The sequence below is a fragment of the Oryctolagus cuniculus genome, chromosome 2 (genome assembly GCF_051225735.1).
Source record: "Oryctolagus cuniculus isolate XC-2025 breed Fujian yellow rabbit chromosome 2, ASM5122573v1, whole genome shotgun sequence".
NCBI classification, from domain to species: domain Eukaryota; kingdom Metazoa; phylum Chordata; class Mammalia; order Lagomorpha; family Leporidae; genus Oryctolagus; species Oryctolagus cuniculus.
Window position 1 is genome coordinate 82,592,149 of NC_142868.1, and position 24,143 is coordinate 82,616,291.

Genomic DNA, 24,143 nt, shown 5'->3' on the forward strand with positions numbered 1-24,143 from the left:
TGAAACTCCCAAATTAGGCTAAGAATAATCTGAACCCAGACTTTGCTTCAGGTTGTCTGTGGTGCCATTCATCCACGTGATTAGAAACCGCCTCCATTCTTCAGCCTGACAGCAAAATCTCTGACCTTTGTCTCACCCTTCACACTTGCCTGTATTTGTGTTGCCAGTCCTGTAATTTCCATGCCGGCGGAAGGAGGAGCTGAGAATTAGAAAGTCACCCTACACGTTTTCCATTTGCTTGATGCTTTTGAAAGGTGAATCAAATGCAGCAATATTTGGAGTTAGCTGGCTTCATAAATATTCTGCTTTTAAGTTTTAAAAATTTAAAGTTTTACCGCATTAAGGAGACAGGAAGCAGAGTGGGTACAGACCCTGAGCAGATGTGGAGAAAAGCCCAGCAGCGGTGAGGACCCCAACACTGCCACGGTTGCCCAGAAGAAAGTGTGTTTCAATGCGTGAGGAGGATCTATAGTTTGCACTCAGAACTGCAGTGCCTGGGCGTTGTTTGGAAAGTCCCTTGCAAGGCTGTATGCCATTCGTTTGATAACCCTCCTCCCCGCATTTTAAATAATTGTTGTGGGGCTGGAGTTTATCTCAGACCCTACTGTAAGTTATCTCAGAACTAGAGAAGTGTGATATAACCAAGCTGTTGTGGGTTCCTACAGAGTGAGCAGGCCTGGCTTAGAGTCCGGTGAGTAGTTTGCTCTACCCTGCGCTTACTCTCCTGGATCTGTCATCTTTAATTGCTAGCACACTCCCAAATTCAATGTTGTTGTTTTTTTTTTTAATTTTATTCAGAGAGAGAATTCACACACCATACAGGTCACTCATTTCAAGTGTGTTCAACTCAGAAGGTTTTGGTTATATATATTGTTGCTTTTTAAAATTGTAGTAAAATACACGTAAACATTTTGTGATTCTTAGCAGCTTTGCCATGTGCAAGTCACTGGCAGTGACTACAGTCACTATGTTATGCAACTCTCGCCACTATTTCCAAACCTTTTTTTGTTACCCCAAGCAGAAATCCTGTAACCATTGAGCAACACCTCCCCCTGGTAACCTACAGCCTATGTTTTTGTCCCTGTGAACTTGCCTATCCTAAATGTTGGTATTTTTGTCATTTTTTCTGACTTCTTTTCCTTAGCATAATGCTTTTGAGGTTCATTCACACTGTGGCATTATCAGAAAAGGTTCTTTCTGTGGCTGGATCATATCTCATTGTATGGACACACACATTTTGTTTAGCTGTTGACAGACATTTGGGTTCTTGCTGCCTTTTGGCTATTGTGAGTAACACGGCAGTAAACGTTGATGTACAGCTACCTATTTCAGTCCTTGTTTTCCCTTTGAGTATAGACTGAGACGAGGAATTTCTGGGTTGTTTGGTAATCATATTTAGCTTTTTAAAAAAATATTCATTTATTTATAAGGCAGAGTTACAGAGAGCGAGAGAGGGAGAAAGAGAGGGGAAGGGAGAGTGGGAGAGACACAAATATCTTTAATTTGCTGGTTCACTCCCCAAATGGCTGCAGTGGCTGGGGCTGGGCCAGGCTGAAGCCAGGAGCCTGGAACTCCATCCAGGTCTCCCATAGAGGTGACGGGGCCTAAGTACTAGGGCCATCATCTGCTTTTGCTGACACACTTTCAAGGAGCTGCAGGGACTCAAACAAGCACTCTCATGCGATGCCTGCCTCACAGGTTGTAGCTTAACCTGCTGCACCACATCGCTGGCCCCTGCGTTTTAGCTTTTTACACAGCTATCAAGCAGTTGTCCATTGTGGTTGCACCATTTTACATTCTCACCTAACAGTGTTTAATGGCTCAGTCTCTATATCACTAACGATACTTGTAATTTTCTGTTCTTTAAATTATAACCGTCCCACTCAGTGTGAAGTGCTTCTTGGGTGCTTGGTAAAGCTTGCTTTATTTAGTTTTTAAGATCTATTTAATTTGAAAGGCTAAGTTAAAGATCTTTCATCAGCTGGTTCACTCCCCACATGGCCTCAAAGGCCTGGGCCAGGTTGTAGCCAGGAGCTCAAAACTCCATCCCTGTCTCCCTCATGAGTGGCAGGGGCCCAGGGATTTGGGCCATCTTCAGCTGCCTGCCTGGGTGCAGTAGCAGGGAGCCGGAATGGAAGCACAGCGCTGGAGCTGTGAACTGGTGCCCTCATTTCGGATCGGGGCAACACAAGTAGCAACTGCAAGCCAGAGTCTGTCCCTGGTGAAAACTATTGCCCGAGTTCAGTGGTAGATCTGAGTTCCTTAAGTATTAAAATGTTTCTTTTAACAGGGATTAGTAACATTTCTTTCCTATGATGCTCTTCAGATTAATGGGACTTTGTTACTTTTAAGCAGTTTGTTTTACCTGTTAATAAATAACAGAAGGAAGAGGGGAAAAAAACTAACCCTTGGCATGCTAATTTAGTAAGTCATGAAGGAAAGGTATTCTCTAAAGATCTGAAGTTTGGAATGCAGAAATGAAAACACTTTTGTTTTGAAGAAGAGGAAGACAGCCGTCCTTGAGATTTGCAATCGAAGGAGGCTTCATAATCAATGGAAAAATTAAGAGAAGCTGAGAATATGTGTAGTGTTAAGTTACTACTTTTAAAAAAATAAGATAGATTTATTTCTTAGGCAGAGTTACAGAGAGGCAGAGAGAGGTCAGTTTTCCGTCCACTGTTTCATTCTCCATACGGCTGCACTGATCAGAGCCAGGAGCCTCTTCTGGGTCTCCCACACTGGTGCAGGGGCTCAAGGACTTGGGCCATCTTCTACTGCTTTCCTTGGCCAGAGCAGAAAGGTAGATTGGAAGTGGAGCAGCCGGGACTTGAACCGGCGCCCATATGGTATGCCTGCACTGCAGGTGATGGCTTTACCCGCTACACCACAGTGGTGGCCCCAAGTTATTTCTTGATTATTGAATAAATTTATTGATTCAATAGAGCTTTGCAGTAAAGAGGCTTTTGAGGAAAATCTTTAATACTTTTGAAGAAACTTGTGTCGAAATTACTTGAGAGTGTTATGCTGATAAACCAAGTGATAAAATCAAGAAAACTTGATTTCTAAAGTCTCCTTAAATTCCTGCCATTCAGAGGAAAACAGTTCTGTGCATCACAGTGATTCCAGCCTTGGGTATGATTTCAGTTCTGTTAAATGATCAATTTTTTAAATAGTCGTGCATTGGTGGATTATTCTGTGCTGGGTTCCTCATCTGTGAACTAGGGATGTTAATGAGAAATGAGCAAAGCGGGAACTCCTGCTGATAAGAGAGATTATGCGGCCGGTGCCACTGGCTCACTAGGCTAATCCTCTGCCTAGCAGCGCCGGCACACCGGGTTCTAGTCCCGGTCAGGGTGCCGGATTCTGTCCCGGTTGCCCCTCTTCCAGGCCAGCTCTCTGCTGTGGCCTGGGAGTGCAGTGGAGGATGGCCCAAGTGCTTGGGCCCTGCACCCCATGGGAGACCAGGATAAGTACCTGGCTCCTGCCATCGGATCAGCATGGTGCGCCGGCTGCAGCGCGCCAGCTGTGGCGGCCATTGGAGGGTGAACCAACGGCAAAGGAAGACCTTTCTCTCTGTCTCTCTCTCTCACTGTCCGCTCTGCCTGTAAAAAAATAAAAAATAAAATAAAAAGAGAGATTATGCTCTCTTAGCCAAAAGATTGCAGCCATCACGTACCGGTACAAACTCTTAGGACAGAGGTATCCCAGGACAGTCCCGACAGGCATATTTTGGCTTTGCTTAGACAGATGCCTGGATAAGTCTCTGTTTCCTGTAACACACATTTTCCCGACAGCTTGTGCAAGTTAGGAATTTTGATCTCAGTATTTGCACGGCTTGTGCATTAGGTGAATTGTTTGCACCAAACATAATTTTTCACAAATACATGTATCCAGATGGCGTATCCCTACGTGGCACCATGTCGATATGTTTCTTATCAATTTTAAAAATTTTCTCCCTAAGTTTCTCTTAGCCTGTTGCTCAGAGTGGTTGGAGCAGTCCAGTTAGTAAGATCCCAGCTGGGACTTTTGGATGGGAAATCCACAAGACTGCCAGATGAGCTCATGAGCCTGAAGTGGTGTTTATCTGTTATGTCTGTTTATAGCTGCGTGCTCTTGACTTACAGAGGCTTAAGGCAGCCATTTGACGTCACCGGTTTGGGGACAAGGCCTGCGCCAGTCCAGAGCCGCCATGCTGCCAGGCTTGACACACAGCCCAATCCCGTCATCCCCCCTAAAGAAATCTGAAATGGGCTCCTCTCAACAAATAGGCCATCAAAAGTGACTCACGACCCAAATAGCGTGGAAAACAAAGGGATCGTTAGCAAGTGTGCAATGTGTGTTTGTTTAGTTCTTGAATCTGTCCAATATTTTTTTTTCTGTGCTCTGCTTTTTTAATAGCACTACAGTTTTGGATTTTTAAAGCACCTTGTGGGGAGTGGGCGATGGGAGAGAGCAAGTTTGTGGCGCAGTGGCTAAGCCTCCTCTCAGGAAGCCCGCATCTCCTATGGGAGTGCCTGGTTCCAGTCCATCTTCTGCTCATGTAGACTCTGGGAGGCAGCACCTGGCTCCCTGCCAGCCAGGTGGGAGACCCAGATGGGGTCCAGGCTGTTGCTTTTGGTCTGTCCCAGCCCTGGCTGTTGTAAGCATTTGGGGAATGAACCGGTAGATGGAAGATGTTTTTCTGGCTTTCAAATAAAGTGAAAATAAATAAATGAAATTAAAGATACTTTCCTAGATGGCTTAGCACCTAATTTACAAGTTGCTTTGAATACCCAGTAATCGAGTGTCTGAAGAGTGGGTTGTGTTTCCTGAGCACTGGACAAACAGCAAACTGGAAAATAAAACACTGGCCCAAGGGATCCTAAGCAAGTTTAAGAAGAAAATGTAGCCAAATAGTGAGAATCGTCCTTTCCCCAGGGAGAAGGGCAGGAAGAACCGTAGTTTCCCACACACACACTGGTATGTATTCCAGTGACAAGGGTGTGGACAGCTCTGGCGTGCACAGTTCTTCTCTAGATAAAACAGTACATCGGATTCTACACGGTCATGTGACACCGCTCTCAGAATTTTCATTATGGTTTTTTTTTTTTTTTTGGAAGGGGGAAGGATTTATTTGGTTAAAGTTCTTTGGACTAGATTTTTAAAATAATCTTCTCATTTAATCTCGCCTTTTCTCCATGGTTCTTCAGGTATTTCAGAAAATACCGAGACAAGTAATTTTACCTGTGTTATAAATGTAAGTCAAAAATTTAATTAGTGTTTGTAGAACACGAAATGCGACAAAAGAGTGATATCCTGGGACGTCTTTCTCTAAGATGCCAAGCCAGTATTAGAATGAGAGTCTTCACTCTTTAAGCCATTGACATTGTTTGGCGGCACAGCACGTGTTGCCCCTTAAGTCACGGTCTTTTTTTTTTTTTTTTTTTTCCCCTCCACTTGTCAGTCAATGATCCCATCATTGCAATGCCTAAGGGCCACAGAGCTTCCTTTTACACACTGCTGTAGTGTCTCTAAAATCCTACAAAGATTTGTACTTTTGGTCTCTGAAGTTAAATCCTTCATCTTACTCCGTGGTGGAAATGTGTGGTAACATTTTAAAACCTTCAGAGCAGGCAGGTGTTTTGAGCAGCAATTAAGATGCGGTTCAGAGGAGCCAGCGTTGTGGCATCGACAGCATCCCCATATGGGCACCAGTTTGAGACCCGGCTGCTCCGCTTCTGATCCAGCTCCCTGCTCACGGCCTGGGAAAAGCAGCGGAAGATGGCCCAAGTGTTTGGTCTTCTGCACCCACATGGGAGACCCGGATGGAGCTCCTGGCGTCGGCTTGGCCCAGTACTGGCTGTTAAAGCCATCTGGAGAGTGAACCAGTGAATAGAAGATCTCTCTGCAACTTTGACTTTCAAAATAAATAAATAAATCTTAAAAAAAAAATAGTTAAGATGCCTATATCCCATACTGAAGTGCCTGGGTTCGACTCCCAGCTCTCCTTCCAATTAATGTGCACGAGGAAGACAGCAGGTAATGGTCCAAGTTCTTGGGTCCCCCATGGATAACCAAGATTGAATTCTGGGCACTTGACTGTTGCAGGCATTTGGGCAATGAACCAATGTATGGGAGGTGTCTGTGTTCACCACTGAAATCCCTCATTGGAAATAAAAATGAGTTTTTAAAAAAGAACCTTAGGCAGTGGCTGAGGCATAACCCCCCTCAAAGTGGAGTAAGTTGTTTTGACATGGCATTTGTCCATTTTTGCTATTTTTTCTTACAAGTATATAGATTACAAATTAATTACAATTAATATAATTAATTACAGGGATTTACTTCAAAGTTTTAGTGATAGAATCACAAATACTCAGATTTTTTATATGTAAATTAAGGAAGAAATAGAGTAAATATTTTCTAGAGCAAGAGAAAAATACACTGAATGCCCAGTACATTTGGAAATAGAATAATAAAACTGAATTCTAGTGAGCATGATTAAATTAATTGAATCTGAGAATCGGTGATGCCTGTCTCAAAAAGCTAATAAGAAAGACCACAAAGTAAAATTTTAGCAGTGAAATTTCTGTTGTAAAAAATTTAATGTTGTGTTTTATTTATGTGAAAGGCAGAGTTACAGAGGAGAGAGCGGTGTCTTCCATCTGCTGCTTCGCTCTCAAATGGCCTGGGTTGGGTCAGGCTGAAACCAGGCTGAATCTTGCACATTATTGGCAAGGCCCAAGCACTTGGGCCATCTTTGCAGCTTTCCCAGGCACATTAGCAGAAAGCTGGGTCGAAAGCAGAGCAGCTCGGACACGGACTGGGGCCTGGATGGGAAGCCAGCATTGCACAGAGCAGCTGAACCTGCAGCTCTGCAGTGCCGGCCCCAGTAGAGGACATTTTCTAAAAATAGGGTGATGCCCTGTAAGGCTATTGTGCAGCAAGTTGATTTTTAAGGTTAATGTTTTAAACGATCAGGATAATAATCCCCAGAAAAATAGTTGGCATAGAAAATTCCTAATGCAAACAAGTGACCAATGGTCCTGTATTTTCAATCCTTTAATCCACTTTTTTATTTATGTGATATGCAAGACATCAGGTAAAAGTGAATGAATGATTCAATACTCTGAGAAAGAATACATTCTGAAACATAGTATGGAATATGAGAAGTCCAGATGGAAAGGAGTTCACTTGTGCCCTCAAATATTCTTGTTAACAAGGATCAGTTTTAAAACGGCCAGTGGAAAAGTATTATTTCTACATTCACTTTCAACATTAGGAAGCAGAAATGTAACGATGCCCTCCAGAAACCGACTTTGCAGACCAATGTTTCCAAGTTACAGGTCACAGGTACACCCCTTGCTATGGCAGATGAGAGGAGAGCCGGGATGGCCAGGTCTGAAGTGTGGGAATTGGGCTGACCTGATTGGAAGCCAGGTTCTGCCACTTCCTGATGTAAGGGTCTTCTTGAAGCTTCCGTTTTCCTCCCCTTCATAAGTTGCGGCTGATAACCTACCTTAAAGGGGAAGAAGACAACGCACGTGAGATGCATATTTTTTTTTAAGCCACTAACACTCAATAAGTGGTACAAATGCTGATGACTAAGGGTGATGATGTCATTCACAATTCATTGTTTATTATTACTAAAGTCCCTTTTTAAAACAGAAAAGATTAGGGGCTGACGCCGTGGTGCAGCGGGTTGATCCTCCGCCTGTGGCACTGGCATCCCATATGGGTGCCGGGCTCTAGTCCTGGTTGCTCCTCTTCCAGTCCAGCTCTCTGCTGTGGCCCAGGAAAGCAGTGGAAGATGGCCCAAGTGCTTGGGCCCCTGCACATACATGGGAGACCAGGAAGAAGCACCTGGCTCCTGGCTTCGGATCAGTGCAGCTCCAGCCATTGCGGCCATCTGGGGAGTGAGCCAACGGAAGGAAGACCTTTCTCTCTGTCTCTCCCTCTCAAATAAAGAAGGGGGGGGGGGGAGAGAAAGGAAGAAAGGAAGGAAAAAACAGAAAATATTTATTTTTATTATTAAAAGACAGACAGACACTGGTTCATTCCCCAAACAGCTGCAATGGGAGCTTCTTCTGGGTCTCCCACATGGGTGCAGGGGCCCAAGCACTGAGGCCATCACCTGCTTTCCCAGGTGCATTAGCAGGGAGCTGGATCAGAAGTAGAGCAGCCAGGACTTGAGCCAGTGTCCCAGGCAGCAGCTTAATCCGCTACGCCACAGCACCAGGCGCCTGAGGTGCCCTTTCTTACAGACTGGTTTTCAATTAATCTCTCTAAGAATCCCAGCGTCCACTGGGTTCAGAGAGTTTCTGAGCATCCACTTACAATTAATGCCGAGGCAGTGCCTGTGCCCCTCCTTGGAGCGTGCAGTGTTCCACACACTGTTCTCCAGCCGGCCACCGCCTTGGTGATCCTGGGCGTCTCTTTCAGGCAAAGACCTCCCTCTGCCACACACAAATCCATTCTCTCTGAACTGTTTTAGTTTTTAGCAAACAGTGAGATTCCTGACTTATTGGAGTTTATCGTCTAGAAAAAGCTCCGTGCCTCTTCCCCCCTGGGAGAGGGAGGTGCGTGGAGGGGTGAAGTGCAGGCTCTCGCAGCTGCCCGGGGGTCGGCTGGGTTCTGCCTTGCTTTGTTTTGGCTCCCTGTGCGGCACCGGAAGTACTTTGCAGTGAACTTCTGAAGATTAGACTTGACTGTTTACATTCTTTTCAACTAACCCATTCCTAACCTCTGGATTCTTGGTTGGAAGGAGCCTGTAAGCCATTTGATGGACTGTGTTAGAGGTTTTTTGAAAAATAGCTTTAAGGAGCAGTTCTACCATCTTCTCATGTCTGTATTGCAACTGAATTCATCAGATTCCCTATAATGAAGTTAGAAATGACTTTGGGCACCAATACAAATCGATTATTTTTTGGTGGAATTCATATTTATCCTCAATAAAGTTGGGGTTAGAATCCATTGGCTTATAAAAATATTTTAATATGTAAAATGGAATATATAGCCTTTTCTTTCTAAGGGATTTTCATTATCCAGTGTTCTTGGCTTAACAGTCAGTAAGTAGAGTGTAGGTATTTTTTGCTTCCTCTTGGTATTTTGCTTCATTAGCATTACCCAAGGTTGGCTGTGTAGGGGTTGGGGGGTTCACGGCTGAAAAATGGAGAGCAGAAACAGGGCTCTAAAAATATAGTCGGAGGCTTATTGTGGTCTGGGGCTGAACTTTAAATGGAAGTCTTTTCAGCGTGGTTGTGGAAAGTTCAGGCAACTGTCTTGTTTCAATTGTAGAGTTTGTTTATGTCAGCACTGTTTTTCTCTCCTTCCCCTCCCCCACTTTCTGCCACGCCAGCCACTAATAAAAGCTCAAAGTAAACTTAGCAGAGTGATGCTTAAGGCACCTGCAGGAGGGTAAAAACGAGTCCTCAAGTGACCCACGGAGCACGGAGGGTGGAGGTCGGAGAAGAGCCTGTTCCGGGCATTCTCTCAGCCTGTCTGCCTTGAGGTAGCCTGTGTTCCTCAGATGCGTTTCCCCACGGACACAGACTGCCTCGGTGGCTGTGATTCTGAGACTCGTATGTTGCACAGGGTTTTAGTGTGTCTTGGAGTTTATAAAGCACTTCCGTAACGCGTGTCCATGGCCTGATATTTGCACAATGTGTGTAGGTAGATGAAACAGCAGGTCCATCTCCTTTTCAGTATTTAGAAAATTGGTATTTAATTGTGTATTGTCTTTTCCTTGGAGAAGTCACCCTCTGTCATCTGATTGGCTCTGAGATGAGTATTTCCAGACGTACCCTTCCCAAGTCAATCCTGGATTTTGACTTTACACAAGTTGTCGTATTCTGCCTTTATGAATGAAAGTGGTTTTAGTTATAATTAGGAAATAAGAGGTAAGCTACATTTTAAATTGTAATTGATGATGATGAATTCATGCATAAATGCCTTTGCTTGTCTGTCAGGCATGTGACGTGATTAAAGGCATAAATTATTTAAACTGGCCTGGTTCAGTTGTCTAGACTGGCTAAGGACAAGGTCTTGATTCTTTTATCATGGGCTTTATTGTTGTTTTCCTGGGTTCCAAGCTCACTGATTTAAACCTGTGATGTGAGCTTTACAGAGATGACCCACGCGATCTGGAAATGACTTACGTGGTCACAGCTTCATTGCTGGTGCCATTCGTTCGAGCGCAGGTAGTGGGAACGAAAGGCATCCATGCAGGCATAGAGGAGCGGATGATGCCCCTGCACCTGTGCATCGCCCCAGCCACGAGCTGCAGGGGGAGGGGGAGACAGCAGACAGTCTGGATTTGTGTGTTAGAGCACTCTGCTCCGAAACCCCTTTGGTCAGTGCTTGAGCAGTTGACCCCCATGAACTTCAAAGTCCTCCCGGTAAGAATGTCAGATCAGGATTCCCGAGGAAGGCGGCACCCTCTGCACTCTGACCTGGGTTTCTGTCCCTGTAACATCTATTTCCAGGCGTCTCTGTAAAATACTGCTTGAACGGGGCACTGACTGTCTTTGGGTCGGCTGTCCACCGCGTCCCATCACGGTCAGCGCCCAGGTCTTTCCATCATCCCTTACACGATAGTGGCAGAAGTTCAAGTCATCCTGCCCTCTCAACCCTTTTGAAAATAAACTCTGTGTGACGTTGATTGTGCTGACATGTTGGAGATGGAGTTTACAGCTTCTCCGATGGCCTGGTTGTACACACGGCGATTTGCCTGGCATGCACGATCAGGTCAGATTGACACCCCCCCCCACTCCCCCCAACACCTCCGAAGCGTATTTGCCTGGTTCTCCTACAACGTCTCTGCAGCTACTGCCCAAGCCCCAGGGGCTGCTTAGAGGGAGGGCTGCTGAGAGGCAGGACACACCTCAGCTGCTGTGGACTGATCCACGTGGAATCACGTGTTCCCTGAAAGTACACAGCACCAGGCTGGAGAATAGTGTGAGTACCGGCTGCCTCTCCCCAGCTCGGGGGCTCTCAGAGCAGACAGGAGTGTCAACCTTCTGTTAGGTGACTGAGAAGTGCCTCTCCCGAAAGGCACAGGGAGAAGAAATCCTCGCAGCTCCCATCTGGAGGAATGATTCGTGGGTGACAGGCGCTGGCCACACGGGTTAATGCGTATGGCGTGCCAGGTGAGCTTCATCAAACCGTTCATTTAGTTCTACAGTCAGCCCCATTAGCTATGGGCCGTTTTTCACTCCCGGTTTATGGCCAAAGGAAACCGAGGCACAGACAACTTGCTCAAGGTCAGCTGGGGAGGTGTTTGAATCCACATTCCTAATCCCCGCAGTGTAAGACTCTTGCGTTGGGGGGCTTCCACTGAATCGGCGGCTCAGTTGCTGCGCCTATTTCATAATCACCACTATTTGAGGGTACTTCAAGAAGTTCGTAGAAAACAGATCATAAGGAAAAGCTGTGCATGGACTTAAAAACTCTTCTGCACCACCTAAGTTTATTTTGTGATTGTAATATTCCAGACTCTTTAGAGTGGCTCCATAATTAACAATAGGTGACACTCCTAGACAACTAGTTTTTTCATTACCCTGCCAGTATACAGAAGAGGGCTCATCAGGCAATACCATCTCCTCCTGGTTCCTTTGGTAGTCTTTGTGGTTTCAGAGTATGTAAATGAGACTTTCCCTGTTTTGTTGTCAGGGCAGACATATCCTTCCCTTACTCAATTTAAAGATTTTATCCTAGGGGCTGGCACTGTGGCACAGCAGGTTAAAGCCCTGGCCTGCAGCACCAGCATCCCATATGGGTGCCGATTCTAGTCCCAGCTGCTCCACTTCTGATCCAGCTCTCTGCTATGGCCTGGGAAAGCAGTAGAAGATGGCCCAAGTCCTTGGGCCCCTGCATCCACGTGGGAGACCCAAAAGAAGCTCCTGGCTCCTGGCTTCAGATTGACGCAGCTCCAGCCATTGCAGCCATCTGGGAAGTGAACCAGCGGATAGAGGACCTCTATCTCTGTTTCTACCTCTTTCTCTGTTACTTTGTCTTTGAAATAAATAGAAAAAAATCTTTATATTAAAAAAAAAAAAGATTTTACCCTAAAAGTCTGGCTTATGTAGAGGGTGTGAGTTGCAGTGCCATTGTTGTTCACAGATAAAAGTAAAGCCAAGGCATTCGGCCTAGCAGTTAAGACCCCACATCCCATAGCAGAGTGCCTGGGTTAGATTCCCAGCTCCCACTCCCCGCTTCAGGCTTCCTGCCGGTGCTGGCCCTGGGAGGCAGTAAGTGATCCCTCCGGTAGTGGGGTCCCTGCCACTCATGTGGGAGACTGGGATTGAGTTCCTGGAGTCAGTTTTGGCCCACCCCAATCCTAGCCAATACTAACATGTAGGGAATGAATTACCAAATGAGAGTGCTTGCTTCTCTCTCTGTCCCTCCCCCCATTTAAAAAATCAAAGTCAAGGATAATGTTATATTTTAGAAAGTATCTGGCCCCTAGGAAAAGTTTTTTTTAAAGATTATTTATTTATTTGAAAGTTATAGAAAGGCAGAAAGAAAGAGATCTTCCAGCTACTGGTTCACTCCCCAAATGGCCACAGTGGCTGGAGCTGGGCTGATCTGAAGCCAGGAGCTTCTTTCAGGTCCCCCGCACAGGGGCAGGGGCCCAAGGACTTGGGCATCTTCTACTGCTTTCCTAGGCCATAGCAGAGAGCTGGATTGGAAGTGGAGCAGCTGGGTCTTGAACCGGTAGCCATATGGGATGCCGACACTGCAGCTGGTGGCTTTACCCTCCATACCACAGCGCCAGCCCTGCTAGGAAATATTGAAATGCTTCTATTCCAGACCTAGCATGGTTAATGCAGGATGAGATTAGGCTTCTCTATTGTGACCAAGCTAATTGTCATAATTCTCAAGCCTAAACTTGTTACAGGTATTAGCTGTGAAGAAGTTTCATGGGCTTAAAATTCAGGATAAACCCATGGAAACACTCTAGGCGAGACAAGAAAACGTGTTCTAGTGAGAAACCTCCAAATCAAGACATTTTCATTTTATTTGGTGAAACACATCTGGTTTAGAAACAATAATGCAGATTTCTAAAAATTCAGTGGGTTAAGAACAATAAAAGGAGAATATAAAATATTTAGCAATGCAGTGTTTCCTAGAACAAGGAATCGTACCGGGACTCGTAGCCCACCAACAACCAGACCCATATGGTTCCATGGCCACAGAGAGCCCTTGGAAAGGAATCTCTCAAAGTCTAACATCGCTGTCTTACCAACAGAGAGGGACCCATACTCCCACGTGCCTCTGACAGCGAGCGTTAAATCAGGTTATCCTAAGGTAAAACCAGGGCAAGTGCTTGGAGGTAGCTGGAGTAAGAAAAAGAACAAGGCGTAATTGGTCTGATACAGTTTCTCAATGGGCAGTGACCCAGCAGCCCAGGCTGTTGCACTAACAGTCCCGATGTTTCTGTGAGCAATGTCCTTATTTAGGAAAAGTATGAAATACAGTTTACATCTGACGGATTCTTCCGCTCACTTGTTCGCTCTTTGTTGGAAGCCACGTCTACCTAAGCCTTAGCACATTGGAAACTGAACAACAGTCTTGGTTATTATCTGAAAACAATGTAGTCTTTGTAAAATAATGAACTTGACAGAATTGCTGTGTTCTCGCACGAGCACACCCAGTCAGGGGACTCAGGAAGTTGAATTCTGATGTGGATTCTCCTGATAGTTAACCGGGAATGTAGGCAGATGGCTTGACTTTTATGAATCTTGATGTCCAAATCAGTGTTGGGGCGGTTGTCACATCTTGGATGAAGCAGTTACTTAGATTCTATGGGATCATCCTGCTTATCATGTGACCCTGTTACCATTTCCTCCTAATGCCCATTCAGCCTTCAGTCACGTAACAGCCCCCAAATGTTCCCATATATACCTAGGTTGAGGCGGGGATGGGGCAGTGAGGCACACTACCTACGGTTGTGAGATCTGTGAATTGCTATTATTCAGTTGAAAGAGAGAGGGGGAGAGAGACAGAGCTTCTGTTCACTGGGTCACTCCCCAGATGGCCACCTGGGCCAGGGCTGGGCCAGGCCGAAGCCCGGAGCTTCTGCCAGGTCTCCCACGGGGGTGCAGGGGCCCAAGCACTTGGACCATCCACTGCTGCTTTTCCCAGGCCATTAGCAGGGGAGACGGATAGGAAGTGGAGGAGCTGGGACACAGACTGTCGCCCACTTGGGATGTCAGCATCACAGGCTGTAGCTTTACCCACAGCGCCAGTCCCAGAATTGCTGCTTTGTGTAATAGCCCTCTACTCCTAGCCCATCTGAGAACCTACCCCCTTCTGTACCGGCACACCTCGATGTGTTTATAAATTCTAGAAAGTTTCAACTCGCCCATTGTCTGTGTTGGCAGAAATTTTTGAATTGTGGCATTGGTCTCCCGCCCCCTCTCCAGTTCCTCCGGTTGTCACACCACCCTGTCTGTCTGTGGCGTGCAGCCCTGCTGTTCACTTCCCCCACGCTGCTGCCTCTGAGTGAACGCACGGGACTCCCACAGCATCACCCAGGGGAGGCCCTGGTGCTGTCCACCCTGAGTGGTCTGCGGCTGCAGCTGAATGTAACAATTGTTTTCTCGGACTCGGAGCGGAAACCCGAGTGTGCCTTGCATAGAGTCTGTTTCTAATCTGGCTGAACATTTCATGATGCCTGTACTCAAAAACCTATAAACAGAATTTGGTCCCTGCGAGTCCTTGGAATATCCCCACTTTCTGATGGAAATGACCTGTCTGCCGATACTTTTCAGAAAGCAGCTTAGATCTATAACTCGTATTTTTAACTTTTAAATGGAAAGGCCGTTCTTTCAACCTCCTTTCCTTTTATATTGCCAAAAGATTTGTAATGCCTTAGATAGTTCCTTTTCTTGGGACCAAAATGCTCTTTGAAAATAGTAGAAGGCTTTTATTCCGGGTCCTCTTTAGAGAATGTTTTAAAATAGAACAGCACAGAGAAATGTAAATCAAAACCACAAGGAGGTATCACTTCACACCCACTAGGGTAGTTAAAATAAAAAATAAAAAAGACAATAACAAGAGCCTGGCAAGGATTGGGCTACTCACACATTGTATCAGGAATGGAATGGTAGAGCTGTTTCAGAAAATAGCCACAGCTCTTGAAAAAAATTAGCGTAGAGTTAAATATTTAACAGTATAGCAGTTCTGCTCCCAGAAATTGAAATCATACATTTACATAACAGCTTGTACATGATGTTCACACCAGCTTTAAAAAAAAAATCGAAGCAATCCAGTGCCCATCAGCTGATGAATGGGTAAATAAATGTGGTATATCCATACAATAGAATATTGCTAAACAATAAAAAATATTGACGCACTGCTATGAGCTACAACATGGATGAGCTTTGGAAACATACGAGGTAACAGAAGCCAATCACAAAGACTATATATTTTTTATTCCATTTTTATGCAATACCCAGAATATGTAAGGAAATCCGTAGGTATTGAAATTAAATTATTGATTATGGGGGCAAGGGTTGGAGGGGAAGAGGGAAAAATGGGGAGTAACTAGCAGTGAGCATGAAGTTTCTTTTGGAGGAGACTCAAAAGCTATATTGTGATCCTTGCACAACTCTGTGACTATACTGAAAATCATGGAGTAATAATGTGTACAAGGGTGAACATTGGACATGAATTATATTGCAAAGCTGTCATTTAAAATGCTTGTAATACCATACCATAGTTCGGCAACTTTTTAAACAGACCATTGAATTTTTCAGTTAAATTGGTTCAGTGGAAATTTAAGACATGAATAAAATAGACCTCAGTGTTTGGCTGCTTCGCATTTTTGAGATTGAATGGATGAGGTCTTTTCGGCGTGTTCCTACGCTGTTGTGACTGGAGGGCAGTGCACCAAGACTGGCAGTAGAAACCATTCTCTCGGCTCATATATTTATTACCTGGCCCAGTCAGCTGCAGGGCAGGGCCATGGTGTTGGACCACTGTATGTTTCTTGCAGAGAACACTTGCTGAGATGTTCAGATGGGTAAGTTTATATCAGCGGGTTTGTGTATCAGTGTCTTAGAAGACCTCCATGCATTCAGCAGAATATATCATTCTCTACTGTCACTCCTGAACACCGGGCTCCTTGCTCCCTTTGGACAGCTTTCCGAGTGTGCACCACTGCTAAGGGTGATCCGCCGGGTTTGCTTAGCTCTCTTGTTCAACGCTTGGCCATCCCTGATGAATGGGAAGGAAATCGGTTTAGTGCACTGACCTCTAACCCCACCAAGGTCCATGACATCTTACGTCTTGCAGAGTGAGAGTGACCAGCTTCATAAAGAGCAATAACAATGTGAACACTCGACACACAGCCTCAGTCTGCGATCAGAAAAGCCTTCTGTGGCTGCGGGGTAGATCCGCGGCCGCGTGGTGGAGGGCCGAGAGCCAAAGACCTTAGCAACAGGTTATGAGGCCGCCCTGCCTGAGAAAACCTGAAGATCCGGATCTGAACTCCAGTTCCCACAGGATCTGGGATTTCCAACCAAAAAGCAAGATAAGGAAGATGGGGATGGGGGAGGGTTGGCACAAATGAGGCCATCTCTTGACTGGCGGCACACTTGACCTTGACCCAAGCCTTCCTCAGGTTTGTTCTTACTCTGGACGGCAGGCTGGAATCTCCTTGAATTCACCCTGACGTCAGTGGGGGATTCAGAAGGCTGCAGGAGAGCTGAGCAGGGTGTTAATGTGTGTGCGCTGAGGTGATGGTTTTCTCATTCTGTATTAGGAAGAGTGAGCTGGTTAAAGGCCTGTAAGCTAAGGCGAGAGAGTTTGTTTCTCCTTTTCCTTGTGGACAGCTGGCCAGGCTGGAGTTTCTGGACCTCCGCATTCTTAGGGCTGAAATGCATTTCCACCTGGGGTTGGGCGTGGAGAAACAGTGAGAAGCTGATTAGAATCAACCTGGGAATTGTTGGCAGCACACTGGCTTGAATCGTAGGACATTGCTGCTGTTTGTCTGTTTTTATTCTAGACTCTCCCCACAAAATAATACAGTAGAGTTTCACCTGGTTCCGTGTGTGTGTGTGTGTGTGAGATCCCTCTGATGGCTGGATCTGAGTGGGGAGGATGCTGTGGTAGGATTTGACCTTCACTGTCACTTCAAGGAATAAATGACCTGGCTGTCCCTCAGAGGAGAGCCGAGACCTTTGGCTGTACAATGAGTGGCCCCAGGGAAATGTTACTTTCTTTTTTTTATGATTATTTTATCCATTAGAAAGTCACTGGTTCAGCCGGCACCACAGCTCACTAGGCTAATTCTCCACCTTGCGGCACCGGCACACCGGGTTCTAGTCCCGGTTGGGATACCGGATTCTGTCCCGGTTGCTCCTCTTCCTGTCCAGCTCTCTGCTGTGGCCAGGGAGTGCAGAGGAGGATGGCCCAAGTCCTTGGGCCCTGCACCCGCATGGGAGACTAGGAGAAGCACCTGGCTCCTGGCTTCGGATCAGCGCGATGCGCCGGCTGCGGCAGCCATTGGAGGGTGAACCAACGGCAAAGGAAGACCTTTCTCTCTGTCTCTCTCTCGCTGTCCACTCTGCCTGTCAAAAAAATAAAAAAAAAAAGGTCACTGGTTCATTCCCCAAATGCCAGGTGCTTCATCTGGGTGTCCCACATGGGTGCAAGGATCCAAGGACTTGGGCCATCCTCTGCTGCTTTCCCAGGAGCATTAACAGGGAGCTGGATTGGAAGTGGAGCAGCCGGGACTTGAACTGGCACCCATATGGGATGCTGGTGCTGTAGGTGGCAGCTTTACCACTACATCACAGCGGCAGCCCTGAAGTGTTACGTCCCAGCAGGGAAGCAGTTCCGTGCCGTTTCTCCTAGTGGAGTGGTGTCCTTGAATATTGTGAATCTGCCCATGAGGCCCAGGATCCACCAGGAAAAGTGAGGCGTCAGACACGGCTTGGCTGAGGCCATCTGCTCCCCGAGCTCCAGCCAAGGAGTTAACCTGACTCACAGTGGTGTTTCTTACTGCATTTTCAGCTCTGATTATTTTTACTGTCTTTATTTCCTAAATTTCACTTAAAATGCAACATTAAATTTAAAAATAGCTACAGTCAATGTTATTAAAAGGCTTTGATTACCCAGAAGTTCCCGTGAAGAGGGGCAGTATTTCAGGAAGTCCCTGCAAGCGGCTGGGTTGGGGGTCCAGGAAGTAGTTCAAATCCTCATTCTTCAGCGCTTTGTTCAACACTCGTAAAACACACTAAGACGAGTAAACACAATGATGACTGGGTTGATGGAGCCACTTTAAAAATGGTTCAGCTGTTTTACCTGCGAAATATATAATAGAAAATACTGAGTCAGCAAGATAGTAGGAGACCCAAAAGTGAATATCAGTGGAATCAAATGAATCAAACTGTTTTTCAAGTGCATCACACAGCCCCTGAAAGGAATGGGGAGAGGGGACCCCAAGAATTCTTGAATGTGTATACTGGCTATTCAGTTTTAGGCTAATAACAAAAACAACTATAAGGAAATACTGAACTTTAATTAATAGGCTTATTTTTTGTAGTGCTGTTGGTTAGCAATTCTGAAACTACTTAATGGCATTCGGTTGTACAGATAACTTACTATGTAGTAGACAATGAGAGCTGTGATTCCTGGTATCCGGGTAGTTACAGATAATGCAAAGGAGAAGCTACAGTTAAACCATTGGTGTAGGAGTGGAATTGGTGCTATCCGTATGAACTTTAATGTATCTAAACACATTAAAATACCTAAGTGATACAGAGAAGTAGGTAGGGATTTGGGCACCCGTGTTTTTGTACACGTATGTGTATGTATACAACCCTAATACAGTCTGAGCACTAGAATACACTTAGCCCTCTGTCTCCATGGGAGGTTGCTTCCAGGGCCCCTGGAGATAGCAGAATCCCTTATGGAAAGTGGTAGATACTTGCATTTAACTGAAGCCCATCTTCCTGTGTACTTCATTTCTTTGAGAGAGACAGAAAGCTCCCATAGGCCCACAACTCGGGGACCAAAGCTGGAATCATTAACTCACTGCAGGGCCCTCATGTGGGTGGCAGGAACCCAATTACATGAGACATCCCCACCACCTCCCAGGGTCTGCACTGGCAGGAAGCTGGAGTCAGGAGTAGGAAGGAACTGGGAACTGAACCCAGGCACTCTGATGCGGGATGCAGTCACCTTACCCACAAAGGCCAAGCGCCTTCTTCCCCTGTGTTGTAAATCATCTCTTCTTTGCTTACAGTGCCGAGTACAGTGTAAATCATTGTCATACTGTATGCTGGGGAATAAGGACAAGAAAAAAATGTACGTGTTCAGTATAGATGAAGTTATTTATTTTTAATTTTCTAAATGCAATTGGTTGAATCCGTGGATTTGGAGCTCAGGCGTAAGGAAAGCCAACTGTAGTAATAATAGTGATTGATAAATTGTAGTACTGATGTGAGTGAATGAATGAATGAACAGGGTGGAAGTGAAACAGAGTGGAGTAGGAAACTGATGTGTGCCAAAGGGATGCTTAGCTGACCAGTGTACTATCTGGCAGCCATGACAGTAATGATTGCTTCAGGTAAGAGCCATTCGTAGATGTCAAAACTAGTAGATTTGATGAGAACAGATTTCTGTGGTCTTCAGATGTCTTTCTGTAATATAGTTACTGGTTTTAAGAGGAAAACATATGTCACTATTAGGGGCCAGAAATCACGGGTGCCTCCCAGTAGGATGTACTGAGTAGGACACATTTCTTCTGTGATATTCCTGCTCAAAATGCATAATCTTAGACCCAAACGGAGGGACATTCTACAAAGTAAATGTCCTGTGCTCTTCTAAAACGCCAAGGTCACGAAAGACGAGGACGGAAGAAATTTTCCACATGAAAGGAGACGAAGCAGATGGGTGTGATTCTGGATTGCGTTCTGGATCAGGAAAATGAAGAGGTGTCCTTGATTTTAGGAAACCAACTGAAGTGGAGGGTACGGGGCATCCTCCTTGTAATTTACTATCACACAGTCAAGGGCAAAAGCTCCACAGCTGTGTAAAAGGAAGAGCCTGCAGCTTTTCTATAAATGACATTTCCGAATAAAGCTTAAAAACAGAAAAGACCGACCTCGCTGGCTGGGTGTTGTTCTGCCCCGGCTCTGCTACCCCTCCGTGGGAAATCACGTATTCTAGATCTCTCCCTCTTTTCGTTTTTAAATCTCTAACGGATCTTATCAATTATGACTTTAAGAAATAAAATGGGGGACAGTGTGGTGCATAGGGCTAAGCTGCCACTCAGGACACCCACATCCCATATCCAGTGCCTAGGATGGAGTCCGCCCACCCTTTCTGATCCACCTTCCTGCTAAGGTGCATGGTGGCAGGCAGCAGGTGTTACTGCTCCAGCCCTTCAGTTCTTGCCACCCATGTGGGAGGCCCACATGGAGTTCAGGCTCCTGGCTTTTGGATATTATAAGCATCTGGGGAAGTGAACTGAGATGGAAGATATCTGTCTCTCCTCCCACCCTGTCACTGTGCATTTCAAGTAAATAAACATTTTTTTAATTATGTATGTATATAAAAATTTCAGACAAAATTGTACAGAGATGTGTACCTCCTGCCCTCTGTCCCCCATCATGTTGGTCACCACATGTTACTAGTAACAGACTGATTGTCCCATTTATGGCCTTTTAAAATAAGTGTGCCCAGGTCTGCCCCAGTCTCACCAGTTTTTTTCTGTAAACGGATGATTTTGTTGCCTCTAAATCTCCTTGTCAAGGACTGATAGGCTAGCCATTTGGTTTTTGTTTTGTTTTGTTTTGACAGGCAGAGTTAGACAATAAGAGACAGGTCTTCCTTCCGTTGGTTCACCCCTCAAATGGCCGCTACGGCCCACGCACTGCGCCAATCCAAAACCAGGAGCCAGGTGCTTCCTCCTGGTCTCCCATGCTGGTGCAGGGCCCAAGCACTTGGGCCATCCTCCACTGCCTTCCCGGGCCACAGCAGAGAGCTAGACTGGAAAAGGAGCAACTGGGACAGAACTGGCACCCCAACCAGGACTAGAACCCAGGGTGCTGGCACCGCAGGCAGAGGATTAGCCTAGTGAGCCGCGGCGCCGGCCTGGGCTGGCCATTTGTGAGGACCCTGGGGTAGCCGATAGTTTGCAGAGCTATCGAGGTGACTCAGCCCTGGCCACCTCCATTTTCGTTACCTGCACACTCACGCTTGATATTCCCAGAAGAACAAACACATCTCATCACTGTGGGCAGCATCTGTCCCGGACATAGTAACCATGCTTCCGTGCAGGACACTGAGACCAACCCCCAGGGCCCTTCCCACAGAGGGACCAGCAGGTGGGCCATCGCACTGGAACCCCCCTGCCTGCTTCACGCCTGATCTGGGTCTGCCCCTCCATGGAGCTCATCTTTTCCTGCCACTAGTAGCGCCCTCCACTGGCAGCATCAGCACTCCCTGGGAACGTGTTGGAAATGCAGCTGCTCAGGTTCCAGCCCACACAAATCACAGAGGCGAATGTTTTGGGGGTGGGGGCGTCCCAGTGCTCCTTAGCAAGTCTCCCAGTAGGGCCCACGAGGTCCTTTATTATCTTCCCCCAGCCTGCTGGTGCAGCCATCTGCCTCTGGCCGCCCCCAGCACACATCCTCGCTGCATCCTGTCCCATAGGAATTTGCTGAGCCCTTTCCTGGACTGCCACCTGTTGAACTTCTGCTCTTCCCATGGCTCCCCAGGCCTTTTCTGCCCTGCGCAAAGCTGTCTGGCATCACCTTAGATACACAGGCAGCCATTATGTTGTTAGCCATGTTGTCTTCTCCATGGCTTGGCCTTGGGCGGAGAGCTCACCATCTGCCGAGCCTGGATTGGTTGAGCCAGTTGGCAGTCAGCGTAGCCGGTTGGTCACACCCAGCTGTTTGCTGGTAACGTGTTATCCTGAAGTTCATGTATTACCGATTGTCCATGCGTAGATAAGGAAGAGGAAGGTTGTCACTTGGCAGTAACCTTATCCTACAGCATTCGGTGTGAGCGTACTGTAGCCAGAGAAGACGCTCGCTAGGTTTTAATTAAAAGCACAAGGCATTTCTTTTTCATGACTGCTTCCTGTCTGCTTCTTCCTCTCCCCTTGTCTTCCTCTTCTTCCACGCTCTCGCTCCCCCTGCACCTCTCTGTGTCCTCCTCCTCCTCCTCTTCCTCCTCCTCTGGCATTTAAACAGTTTTTGGCTTCACTGACCTCTACGGATAGAAACTCAGCGGAGCAGGATATTGGTTACCAAATATGGTGTTGCTGGTAAAGATGTTGGAGGAATGTGGCTTGTATTCTAAGCCTCTGCCTCTGCATAAGCTGCCAAGCAAATTAGGTCATTTTAACTTTTGGTTTTTTTTTTAAACGAGGATGCTGGAACTTTGCTCTGGAACATGCTGTTGTTGTTATTTTAGCTCAGACAAGATGAGGGGGGCGGGGAGCGGACCAGAGCTTTCTGATGCAGACTGCCAGCCCAGGTTGTGTCCCGGGCGAGCTCGGGTGCGGAGCCTCGGCTGACTCCGGAGCGGCAGATGTGCAGCCTTGCTGTGGGAGGCGCGGGGGTCCCAGGGGACCACGGCCAGGCCCCAGGATGCCCTGCGCTGCCTGGCTGCTGCGTCACTGTGGGCTTGGGGCTCCGGGGTAGCTTCTGCTCGGGGAGGGTGAAACAGCTGGCAGGCCAGCACTCTGTGTGTCTCAGCACGTGGAGGTGGAGGCCCGCGTCTTTCCCAGGGGCCGCGCTGCACAGGCCCAGCTCTTCAGCGCCATATTTGGAAATCCTCCCCTGGGGATCACAGTCCTAGCTCGGAAGCCCTGTGAGAGGCCTGGCGGTGGGCGCGGGCCAGAGCTGGTGCTGTGTCACAACACAGCCCTGTCTCTTCCCTTCTAGACAGTCCTGGTCTAGAACTTACGGCACCGAGCTCCCCCGCTAGCACCCCAAAAAGGAGCATTCACCGAGAACTCACTGCTGTGTTCTTCGGCCGCGGGGACATCCCGTGTGGCAGCGGGGAGACCTGTGCATGGGGTCTCCCCTCCTCCCGCCCACCACCCTCTGGTGGTTCCCTCTCAGAATGCTTCACTCCAGACCCTGAAGAAATCCCCCCCCGGAAGGTGGGGCTCAGGTGCTGTGGCTGTGACACCTGAGGACCTCTCTCCTCCTCCCCCACCCCTGGCTGCCACCTCTCACTGCCTAGACTACATCGTTCACAGCCTTATCTTTGGGTCTTTGAAGCTGAGCCTGTGACGTGCAGAGTCGCCCAGTCCTGGGCTACGGAATGAGAAGTTCTTACTCTATCCTTGAGGACATCCGGTGCCCTCAGGTCCATGTGTGTACAGGGCTGGGCCAAGCGGAAGCCAGGAGCCTGGAACTCCATCCGGGTCTCCCACGTGGGTGGCAGGGGCCCAGGGCCATCTTCTCCTTTCCCAGGCACGTTAGCAGGGAGCTGGGTCGGAAGGAGGGTAGCTGGGACTCTCACTGCATTCGGATACAGGATGCCAGCAGCTTAACCTGCTGTGCCTGAATCTTGTCTTTTAACAGTGTCAGTGGTTGGTTTTGTTGAATGTGATTGGTTTTTGCTAAACTGCAATAATAGGATCAAGGGTAATTGGCAATTACTGTTCCCTTTGGCCTGTGTAATCTTTCTGCAGCCAGCAAGCCAACTCTAATCAAAGTCAGAGCTTTGCTACAGCAAGGCATTTAGATTTTATATGAGTTTATAAGCTAACTGGAATCAAAGGACATTTGTTACATTGAAATCTGACAGCCGTTTCATTCCTACCTCCTGAGGAACGCAGAGTACTTGTGTTACCGTTATAAAGTTCCGTGATTAGACAGGGGGTGGGAATCTTGTTCTCCACCTATAGGCAATGAAGAGCACTGAGAAATTAACTCTGTTGTCCTTCAGTGTGTGGACGCCGGTGGCCGCCCCAGCCTCCTGGATACCAGGTGTCAGAGCTACACAGTACTCCGTTCTCGTGGGATCAGTCACAGTTTTCATTCTTGCTGGTGGCCGGTTCCTCAAAGTTGTTAATGGTGCTAGGAATTTGCTGACCCAAAATTTGAAAGTTGAACCAGAAAGGTTTTTTTTTTTTTCTTCCCAGAAGAAAGGAATTTGTTGAAAATCCCGGTAACTGAAGTTTGTAATTA

At 46.9% G+C, this 24,143-nt stretch overlaps 1 protein-coding gene and 1 long non-coding RNA gene across 21 annotated transcripts in view; one reads left to right on the plus strand and one right to left on the minus strand.

Moving 5' to 3' along the window:
* RBPMS (RNA binding protein, mRNA processing factor) overlaps positions 1-24,143 on the plus strand; it is a 171,540-nt gene that overhangs the window by 90,172 nt on the left and 57,225 nt on the right. The window lies entirely within an intron of this gene.
* Positions 1,693-13,670, minus strand: LOC138848505 (uncharacterized). The gene is made up of 2 exons (XR_011386344.2): positions 8,314-13,670; positions 1,693-7,495 (listed from the first exon to the last, which is right to left on the minus strand). It is a non-coding gene; the product is annotated as an uncharacterized LOC138848505 (long non-coding RNA).